This window comes from Saccostrea cucullata, unplaced genomic scaffold (assembly GCF_032062105.1).
Source record: "Saccostrea cucullata isolate Sc308-1 unplaced genomic scaffold, CSIRO_AGI_Scuc_v1 ctg178, whole genome shotgun sequence".
Taxonomy (NCBI): domain Eukaryota; kingdom Metazoa; phylum Mollusca; class Bivalvia; order Ostreida; family Ostreidae; genus Saccostrea; species Saccostrea cuccullata.
In genome coordinates, this window is record NW_026930908.1 from 247,839 (window position 1) to 260,118 (window position 12,280).

Below are 12,280 nucleotides of genomic sequence, written 5' to 3' on the forward strand. Positions count from 1 at the left end.
CTATCATGAAAAAGAATGTTCTTGGAAAGAGGACCTATACGGATCATCTTAACATCTGGCTGGTGAGGAATACTTATAAATTATGTTATCACTCAAACCCATCCTTATTTACACCAATTTACAACAAAATGGAAAAAATGGAGTCCAATTAGCGTCGTGTTTTAATACAAATTGACAGGTAGATTCCAGATAAACAGATCTCATTGAAATACAATCATTTTAACTTGACCCTTAATGAATTACTCAATTGAATCAAGGTTACATTGCATGAATACTTCATTGATTTGAAATGTTCCTCAGCTGCGTTGTGAGTAAGAGCTGAATATGACTGAATTGCTTCACCCATTATAACTTTGCTTTTGTATGACGATAGCTAAACAAATTGTTCCTTTGTAATGATGAAATGGCAAAAAATGAAATAAATATTATAATTTATGATAGTATTATATTATATATATATATATATATATATATATATATATATATATATATATATATATATATATATATATATATATATATATATAATATAAATAATAAGGGGAAAAAACTTTCTCAAGGAACAGCTTTTAATTTCATTGAAATTTTACATCCCATTTTTCTCCATCCGGGGATGTCAGGAACAGAGCAACTGTAAGACAACATATTTACATCGGTGAAAATGAAATATACGGTGTAAGTCATTTTAACGTTTTGTATATCATACATATAAGTATAATTTAAAAACATAATGTTACTAATAATATATGTACACTGTATGTATGAGAAAGTGTTAAGAATCTAAACGTATGTGCTTCGATTCTAAACACTGTCTCATATACGTGTTTAGAAATGTTACATGTTTAGGAATTAAACATATAAAAAAAAAAGAAGTTGACAAAAGAGTGTTTAGAAAAGTGTTTGGATTCTAAACACATTTCTTACAGTGTAGATATGAAGTATCTTTTTTCTTCCAAAAAGTCGCTTCATTTTTCCCTGATATATATATATATATATATATATATATATATATATATATAAAGCACATTTTACAACAACTCTTAAACTAACATAACTGCCCTAAGTGAAGAAATATTAATATAGAAAGCACAAAGAAATTTACTTTTACATGGATACCCACTTCCGCCCCAAAACTATACCTTCGGAATCTGTCTCCTAGCAGTGCAGGAACAGCGCGCTAGACCGCTCGGCTATCTAGGCAAGTCAAAAAACTTGCTTTCGATGCCGATGGAACTCGCGGCGATGCCCTACACTACACGGTCATTGAGAATAGATGTGAGATACAGTTATTTTTACATAAGTATAAGTATTAACATTAGTTTTGACATTAGTTGTTAAAACTAATGTCCAAATAACTGTATCTCACTTCTATTCTCAATGACCGTGTAGTGTAGGGCAGCGCCGCAATTCCATCGGCATCGAAAGCAAGTTTTTTGACTTGCCTAGATAGCCGAGCGGTCTAGCGCGCTGTTCCTGCACTGCTAGGAGACAGATTCCGAAGGTCGAGAGTTCAACCCCGGGCTCACAGTGGGTATCCATGTAAAAGTGAATTTCTTTGTGCTTTCTATATTAATATTTCTTCACTTAAGTTATGTTAGTTTAAGAGTTGTTGTAAAATGTGCTTTATAAATAATAATTAATTTCATTACAACATGTATTGGTAACAATCCTCTGTTAAAACTAATGTCCAAATAACTGTATCTCACTTCTATTCTCAATGACCGTGTAGTGTAGGGCAGCGCCGCGAGAATTCCATCGGCATCGAAAGCAAGTTTTTTGACTTGCCTAGATAGCCGAGCGGTCTAGCGCGCTGTTCCTGCACTGCTAGGAGACAGATTCCGAAGGTCGAGAGTTCAACCCCGGGCTGGGGCGGAAGTGGGTATCCATGTAAAAGTGAATTTCTTTGTGCTTTCTATATTAATATTTCTTCACTTAGGGCAGTTATGTTAGTTTAAGAGTTGTTGTAAAATGTGCTTTATAAATAATAATTAATTTCATTACAACATGTATTGGTAACAATCCTCTGTTAAAACTAATGTCCAAATAACTGTATCTCACTTCTATTCTCAATGACCGTGTAGTGTGAATTCCATCGGCATCGAAAGCAAGTTTTTTGACTTGCCTAGATAGCCGAGCGGTCTAGCGCGCTGTTCCTGCACTGCTAGGAGACAGATTCCGAAGGTCGAGAGTTCAACCCCGGGCTGGGGCGGAAGTGGGTATCCATGTAAAAGTGAATTTCTTTGTGCTTTATATATATATATATATATATATATATATATATAATTATACACTGTATTTGCCTTGTAGAATAACAGGAGAACATTTGTTGTGTCAGATTAGCCTACTCAATCATGAGAAACCATGGAGGTTATAGCACTGGTTTCCTTCAACTTTTGCCAGTATGAGTAACTATCCCTTTCTATGAGCCTACTCTGCTTTTTTCTTTTAAATAAATGTCATTAATGGGTATTTGTTACTATGCAAAACAAATACGCACAAAAGTTACATATGTCCATATTTGAATATATTCCTTACTGGAAAATTTATACACTGTACATACATTCATGAATGAAAAAATTCAAAAACAACTAAAAACAAAATTGGAGGAAAAGATGGGATAACCCTTATGGATATCATAAAAAATTCAAACTATTGCTGATCTATGCTAAGAGGGAAGCTTATTTAATTTTTAAAGCCATTATTATTTGATAAGAAAAATGCGAAGAGCAAAGGTGAATCCTTCTCAATAAATACAAGATCCGGGAGGTATTTTTTGTGATTACCAATACACGTTGTAAATTACTGTAACTCTTACATAAAATATTTTACAAACAACTTTAATTCAAACCAAAGGTCTCTCTTTATCACTGCGTATTGGAAGTTTTCTTTCATAGATAAAGTGTTTGTCCTTTCTGAAAAAAAATAAAAAATAAGGTATCAACATATTCCAAAGAAAAAGTTTTCACCGAAAAAAGGGTAGGCATATGATTGATTTCTATGATAATGTTTAATTATATGAAATATGATTAAATATAATATTGATTTCTATGGTTATGTTTTTATAAATAAAAAAAAACTTTAATTTGTAAAATATTGAATGTTTATTTTACATAGCTAATGTTTCCTTTTTTTAGGATTCAGTGTAATTATTATCCAATTCTAGGACAGATAACATGTTAAGAAATCATAGAGATTTTCACCAATTTCTCATCAATCAATGTAGTATTATGAACTAAGAATTTTAGAATTTATATTTTTATGTCAACTTTGCTCTTTGATTAAACTTATACATTTAACTTTAGATATCATTTTTCATCCATTGCAAATGTGTTTCCCACACAATGTTTATAAAAGTTTAATTCATATTTAGTAAAAAAAAATAACTAAAGTTTCTCTTAAACTATTTATAATCATCATAAAGAAGTACGTTTTGTATGAAAAGCCGTAGGATACCCCCACATTATTATTTTTTTTCCTACATAATTATACCAAAAATAATTGTCTCATCCAAAACTAAAAAATCTTGCATTTTTACAACATTAGTATTATTTTCCTACAACAATTATCTGTTAAATGTGTACACAGTATTATTATTTTGTCCTACAATTATAATTATTCACACTTCACAATTATAATCTGGCCAGTCAATGTGGACACATTATTATAATTTTTCGGCTCCAGATTATAATCTTGTCAGTCTATGATGTCTACACATTATTTTTATTTCGCCTCAAAATTATATTAATTATTTATACTTTACAATTATAATCTTGTCTGTCCATGTGCACACATTTTTTTTAACAATGATAATCTTTGTGTACACATTATTTTTATTTTTAACAATTATAATCTTTTCACTTCATCCATGTGTACAGATTATTTTTATTTCACTTAAAAATTTTAACGGTTATATTTCAACTGAAATAATTTAACAGAATTATTATTTTATTCCCGCACAATAATCTAATTCATCAAAGCCATCATACAATAATTATAATCTGTGGAACTCCAACAAAAATAATAATCTCGACCAGAAAAAGATGCAACATTATTATTTAGACGCTTGACAAAGTCACACGTTTACATAAAATATGGAGATAAAGACAGTATAATTACATGTAAGCTCAAAAGTCCATATTGGAAGCATAGCAAACACAAACCTCAGGTGTCATTGACGAGAAAACATCCTTGTCAACCGGTCACTTCTTCTCATGACTAAGAAAACAGAAAAATGCGTAGATAATGTTTTGAATAGTAGCCTAACATATTTTATGAAAAACGTCAGTCGTCATTTTGATTTTCAAGAATCTGATGTAGTTTTACTAGTTTAAAATGTACAAGGTGTCCTATTGTAAGAAATACATGTATCATTTGAAATTCTAAAAATCGGAAAGGCAATCATCTTATGTTATTTCTTAGATTAATGCATACATTTGCCTATATTTCATGATTTAGTTGTGCTAAAGAAGAACTTAAGTTTTTTGGAAGTAAACTTCACCATAATTATAATTATTGTATGTATTACAGAAAAAGGTTTTCATAATGTGTTTGAACTTGTAACCAATCCTTTGATATTAATTACACAATAGAACATGTCAAAACAAGTAAAATGTTATGGGTCATCATTTCTGGAGACTGCGAAGCAAAGCATTGGAAAATGTTGTGTGTCATTATTTTATTCAGTGTCTTATTTTTCATCTATTTAACTCTTCAAATGAATACAAATCATTCTGTGTACAATTTTAACAAAATTTTATGTAGATCGTTTTTATTCTCCCTCGGCTCATTAAAGAAACAGACCAACTAGTAGAAAAGAAATTCTTTGTGGGAATAAAAATGATAATCATATATTTTTTTAAAACTTAGAAATAGGTAGAAATAGAATTTTTGTTTTGGTTTTCTGTGTTTTATCTATCTTTTTATTGCTACATCGCCAAAATATCAACAACGACTTAGTATTTTAGATTAAACTATTTCAATATCAAGTACCATGAAACAAGTATTTCCTATTGTTCCTATTTCAACTTGAACAGTATTTTTTATCAGCTAACTACTTCATGTCGTTGAACTGACATTTCATGGGCGAGGGTTCTTTTCAATAGAGCCTGATAACGAGAAATAACAAGGCTGGGGTATTGTACCACTTGTGAGCGATTTTTGTTCTTTAGAAATTTCAACAAAACTGACGAGAGAACATAATTTTACCATTTACCAAGTTCTTAAATAAAATTCTGAACTAGATCTTTTGAGCATGTGCAATTGTCGATGAAAATTATCGTTTTCTACAAATCACCATTATTCTTTGTGTATGGCATTAAAAACACAAGAATAAGTCATACTGTGGGTCTTAAAGACGTGCCTGGTACTAATAGTACGTTTGTTTCTAGACAAGTTCCAGAAAATGATAAGCATGATTAATGACCATGTCAATATCTTTTGAACTATTTTGTTTGAAGAACATTAATCAAAAACATTCTACATGACAGAAAGAAGTCAGTGTTTAGACAGAAAAAATGGTTTTATTAGGATTAGAAATCATGAAGTTTCAATTACATAATTTTTAAATTTCTGTTTAGCGTTTATTTATAATTATCATTCTTATTGAAAGTAACCAAACAGGAAAATCATGAAAATCAACTTTTTAAAAATCCCTTCATAACCTACCCTCAAATCTAAAAAGGTCCAATACAGGAAAAATAGATAGGGTATATCATGAATTACATATTTTATAAGTTCTACAATTGACAAATTCTGCAAACAGCATCTTAGAGGAAATCTTAGTATGCATTGTCTTAAATATGTTTTCAAAGTATTTGAATACAACATATTATTAAATATCATATAAATATATCAATAAAATTAACAATTTCGCTACATGTGTAAGATATGGTTTAAATTTTTTTTCTAAATAGTTAAGAATAATTATACAATATCTACTGCATAATTTTTTTTTTTTTTTTGGTAAACAAGTTTAAAGAAAATTTGGGTAAAAAAGGTATTTATAAGAACACATTTCTATAAAATACCTTGTAAACTGGATGACAACGAGAACTTCCCTTGTTATTTTGGAAGATTGTTGTGATATATCATTATATAGATAATTTTTTTATTTGCAAATTCTTTTTATGGTCATTTTTGTCCAAGATAAGTATACACTGAATGCTTATTTCATGTGTTCATCATATTGTTATTAATTAATTAAAGCGTAAGATTTACTTAGTTAAGATTCTTTATTGAACTTTCTTTTACTATGCTGAATAATTTGTATTATGTAGAGAGTTGTCTCTCTTTTGGTATGTCGTATTTCTAAGAATTTTTTTGACAATGTACGTTCATTTGAACTTTCTCTCCTCTTTATTAATTTATATGTATACTTTTTAATCTTTGATAGCTTATGATAAGCTTTTCAGTTGGCAGAATTTTTTAATACCGGTATGAATAAGTATTTTTCACAAATTCCAATCTGTTAATTGGCTAAATTATCCTCATTTTTTCAATTGTTCATTTTTTATGGGGGATGCTTAACAAAAGAACAGCAAAATGGATAATTAATATTAATAAGAAAGCTTCTCCATTTTTATTTTGTAGAATGACAGCGTTGATTGATTTAAATGGTGTGTCTTTGTGGAAGACGCTTTGGAAATTTTAGTACCATTTTCATCAAAATTTCGATCTAGAGTTACTCAGTTAAAACACATATATCACTCTTATATTTCTTTAGAGCCTAAAAGATCTTTTCCTCGTCTCATGCATGAGAAGTGTTTATTTCTAAATAAACAGGCCCCTTTTGTGGAAAATAACCCTAAAAATAAATTTACAGCGCTAATAAGTTGACATAATTTTCACCTGCATTCGTGTCTTGATTTACACCCTGCCTTTTCACCTATATTACGCTGATAAAATTGTTTCTTATTTTATTACCTCGTACAAAATTGTTTTTCAACAATGGAATCTTATAATATCGTATTTATGATACCCCTATGGCCTCACACACCGACTGGCCAGATGCAGGGCCCCTTTTCTGACTAATAACATATTTATGAAAATCTACGACCTATGAAGCTAACCCTTGATGATAATCAGGCCAAACTGACACTCTGGGGATTTTATCTACCCTAACGCCTCATAACCTATACAAATATGGTAACCAAATCTTTAAATGACTTACATCAGCATGAACATTGTGTAACGTTAAGAAAAAAGAACCATAAGGGTGTTTCAGTTTTATTCTAAAAATAAAAAAAAAAACCTTTCAAAATGGAGTCACCATCTTCTGATAATGTTTCAGTTAAATATAATTGTTGTTATATTGGTATTGCTAAATGCATCAATCTCATGCCAAGAAAGCTATTATATACTCAGAAACCATAAGCATATGGCGTGTGACTTGATGTATTTGTCTGCGACACATTTCTCTTGAGATGTTGAGATCTACTTGCAAGGCAAGCTTTATTGCTTGACATTTATCCAAAATATAACAGAAATTGTATATTTTAACCAACACAAAACTTAATCTTAATTTTAGTTTAACAAGAAAACGAAATGTTGACGTAGATATAAATTGAAATATCTGCATTATTCAGAAATTTTACGTCACCAACATATGGACATACATTTTTTGAAATAAAACATAATAAACCATATGTAAGTATATAAGGTTCAAGTTTCTCTAATGCATTTCTATGAATTGTGTAACAAGTGCAATTCCTATTGCCCTTCTTCATGTTTTGCAAGAGGGGCGAACGTAATCTTTATGTAAAATGATAAAATCTACTTAGCTGTGTCGAAATTCCTTACATTATTGACAAGGATTCTTTCTTGATTATGAAAGAATTTACAGGCTCTCGCATTGGTAGGTAATCCCAGGTGTGTTCTACACTAAAACAACCCGCCGTGTGAGTACTCGCGCCTGCTTTCTTTTTCCTTTCTTTTTTAACTTTCACAAAACATGTTTTATTAAGTATATCAGCGTTCTTTGTCATTTACGCCCTGAAATAATTTTATTTATGTAGAATGGTGTAATTTGAACTCTATCCAACATCTTCAGTTATTGACTCACACAGTCTTGTAGAAAATTCAGAAAATAAAATAAGCTGTATATGCTATGTGTTACCGATCGGTATTTTTTATTTGGTCGTATCAATAGCAAAATATTAGATAATTTTAATATCTTATTAGAATTTCCATTGGGAATCATTAAAAGTACAAAAAGTCCAACATGCATACTCTTTTTCTTTTCAAAAAGCTGGTCTTCTTCAGAAAAAAAAAATTTGAAATGTGCACATTGTAATTCTTGTAAAGACACAAAATGATCAGACAAAAGTAAATTAAATGATAAGGTGATATAATTTATTTTACAAGAAGAGTGGTTATGTCCCTGTGTTGAAATTGCGAATTAAACAAAACAGAAAATATTAAAAAAAAAAAAAAAAAAAAAAGGCATACTGTTAAACCCCAATGTCTGAAAGTTAAAGAAAAAAATGTTTAGTTCAATCATTACATTTGTTCAATGGTTAAAATTTAACATAATACATAAATCACAGCAGATGTGTTGACTATATTTGTTCGTATGCATGTTCACTGTTAAGAACTTGTTAAGTATTACCTCCCTAAAATCTTCATTTCTCCTCCCGTGGAGAGAGTAGGGCAACTGATATTACTTTGCAAACAAATCTTATCTACATGTCTGCCGATGATTAAGTAAATGGTAAGTTTTCTTAAGTTTCTTTAAATGGAAAGGTAGCGAAAAACTTTATTTTCGGGATACAAATCATTCCACCAGCTGTTTCGGGTCTTTTTTCATAAATGTAACCTTTTCAGGAGATCAAATGAACCTGTCGGTTTTAACTAAAAGTAATGAAGGCCACGGTTTATATATTATTTTTCACCTGTCAATTTGTTTCGCTTCGATCCATAATTTTTGTTTCATTACATTTTTTCATAAGAAATAATATGCTCCTTATTATTTTCAGGATTCAGATGATTGTTTTACATTGCTAAATATAATTTTGATTTGTTATCTTCTCCAAATTAGATGGGTAGAATGATTTTGCAAGGCTATCTTTATCTAAAAAAAATCATCTTTAGATCATAATATTGGAACAATTATTTGATACAAACCAAATGAAAAAGAGTGAAGATTATAAACAATGATCGATCTTAAATCTCCTAAAAATACAAATCTGTGAAAATGGCATAAAACCTAGAACCTGGAAATTCCCCAGGAGGAATCGGGTGCCGACGGAAATAAAGCATCCTCTTTTGACCGGTCACGTTCTCCGTGAGCCGTATGGATTGATCGAATGGACGGAAAGTTCCGTAATCAAGCTAGGCATCCAAAATACGGTCCGATGACATTAATATTGTTGTGGAACATGCTCAGATTTAAAAAAAAAATACGATAAAGAGGCTAAAATCTTTAAACTTTGGAATTATGGAATTGGATTCAACTCAAGCAAATTTTTTTTGTTGATAAAAAGTTAAAAGAGTATGTGCTTTGATTTTAAACGAAAATAATTGGTGAATTTGTTAGTTCAGTTAATTGTATTCCTGGCATAAAAAAACATTAAATATTGGAAGATCAAAGTTTGAAATTGAAAATGCGCCATCTAGTGATTAAAAACGCAGCATTGGCTGGGTCTCTATTATTTGAGAAGTAGACATGAATAAAATACCTGAGACACAATGCAACGCAAATAAATTCAATTCAGTTTATGTTCAGGAAATAGATATCTTATTCAACAGTAATATATGTACAAAAACATTTTTACGGACACAAGGGGTGGATATTGTGTTTCTATTAAGTTTTGGTACTCCAAAGCTTTTTGCTTTCCAAAAATGCGCTGGTTGTCATAGGTCCTAAGTTGGGTTTAACACGATTTCATATTAAAGTCATCTTGTATCTATCAAAATGCTTACACCTATGTCAATAGCGACATTTATTGTAGGGTTCTGTTTCTAAATTTTAATCTCGAGAAAAAAGATTTGGCTTCACCTGGATATTTTAACCAAAATTTGTGATAGAATGATTAAATATGGTGTGAACTTTACTTGGTTTAAACTTTTATATTAGTTTTGTTTTCATTTTAATGTTTAAGTTTATACAAAATATTATATTTACATGTAAATGCGCATCTTAAAAGATTTTTGTTTTACTAGTATTTTTTTTTTGTACATATAAAGCAAAACATCAACATCTTTGAGAAATACCTACAAACAGTTTGATATTTTGTGAAAAAATAGTTTACAAATTTATAGTTTACAATTATTGTAATCAGTTTGTTTAAATATTCTGTATGAATTAGGGAAGACATTGAAGTGTGCGTGTTATTTGTTGCCTCTTTTCAGTGTTTGCCACATACTTCAGTGCAACTGTTGTTTTTTTTTTAATGAAATAAGAATATAACAAACACTCTTTGTCTTATCTGTATAAAATATTAAATGGTCATTTAAATCATACTCTATTCTATTTTTCTCATGATTTTTTCCAAGACCCTTTTAGATTTTTTGTAACATAAACCATATCTCTTTATGCTTTATGATTATCTCCAACATTTGTCAATATGGAGATCATCAATATATTTTTTGTTCATATTTCATTTTTAAATGAATGACATGAGAGAAAAACGTGGAATTGTACATTCAATATCAACACATTTCTACGAAAATGATTTTCTCACAATAGGAAAAACAACGTAAGGTATTCCTAGAATCACGATAAATTTATTTTGATAGTGACTAAAAAATACATTTTTATCTATCTCTAACTGATAGTGTCAGCTATTACAAAAAGTATAACAGTGCATTTTGTTCAAATGCATTAAATCGTCATTTATAGTGATGGGGTTTCCTAGTTCAGAACTTAACTATAGCGTATCATTTTGTACTTTTTTTTAGATTTTAAAATAGTGACCTATATTTATTCAGCGATTTTTCCTGATAATGAAAGATTTGTAGACTACTGCAATTTAAAGATTTTTTGTAACATTCTATTAAATTTGTTGTTCACAAAACATTGTTTTTACATTTTCGTTATATATTCTTTTTTTTTCAAAGCAATAAAATGTGAGTAGTAATGACTGAGACATGTATGTGTACCTTTGTTGAAATATTGTCAATGTTTTAGAATGCATTATCAACAATGATTGTTTGTTAGAATATGAGTTAATCTTCTCTAAAATATGTACCATATGATATATTTTTATGCAATATATAATATATATACAATATTAGCTGAATAAAATATCAGATCTGTCTCATCTTTCCTGCTTTGTATATGCGTTGTCACTGAATTCATCCAAAATATAGCATTTCATTGAAATCCAGATCATGCAGAAAAGTATCAAGTAGAGAAAAAACAATTTTAATTTCAATATTTTATATATTTTTACGTGTCCATATTTTTTACATGAATTAAAAGAAAGATTAAACTAAATCAACTCGATATTAAAGATGTTCAAAACATCAACCACTAAACTTTTGTTATATACATCTGATTATTATTGATATGGAATACTTTTTTTGAATGAATCTAATAGTCATTATTCTGAAAAAAAAAACAATTTCGTTTCAACATCATTAACTGAGAACTGTTTTAACGACATTTATTTATACATTAAGAAATCAACCGTTGACAGCAATTTTATATTAATTATTAGACATAGATTACCTGATAATATGTGACTCTGATTGGTAAATATTTAACGACACCAGGACTAATTTTAACCTTTATTCCGGTACAAATCGGTCTCTTTTTATTCACTATACACTCAGTGTAAATTATAATGCTGTATAGTATACAGCATTATAATTTATACTATATACATGTATCCTAAATATAGCAAATATTTCTCCTACATACCATAAAGAAACCAGAAGCACTTATATATGTAGACATTTTCTTCCTCTTCATACGGTCATTTTAAGTAAAGTGGTCTCCAGAAGTAATATAGCAATCGTTTAACATTAACTCAATTGACTTATTATAATTCTACATTAACTAATTTTTAACTAATTTTAAGATTTTTTTAAAGGACAGTACATGTATGTACAAGTACATGTAGGTCTTCAACCAATTGTTTTGTTCTTGTGATATCTTAGTGTTTTTCTCCTTTTAAACTTTTGAATTTCTGTTTGATTTTCCATGTGCATTTCTTGCATCAAAATCTTATCGTTGATAAACATTATGTCGTTATTTAACGAAATTAGGTGAAAAGATACAATATGAACTAAAGAGTTTAAGGTCTATTTTGAGGTGTCAAGTCATATTTCATGAATCATT

The 12,280-nt window shown here is 29.3% G+C and overlaps 1 long non-coding RNA gene across 1 annotated transcript in view; it reads right to left on the reverse strand.

Annotated features, from left to right (window-relative positions):
* Positions 1–563: 563 nt before the first annotated feature.
* LOC134230548 (uncharacterized) overlaps positions 564–12,280 on the reverse strand; it is a 42,333-nt gene continuing 30,616 nt past the window's right edge. The window contains exons 2-3 of the long non-coding RNA XR_009984373.1: positions 4,117–4,215; positions 564–631 (exon numbers count right to left, since the gene is read on the reverse strand). This is a non-coding gene — a long non-coding RNA (uncharacterized LOC134230548). The remainder of the gene's footprint in view (positions 632–4,116; positions 4,216–12,280) is intronic.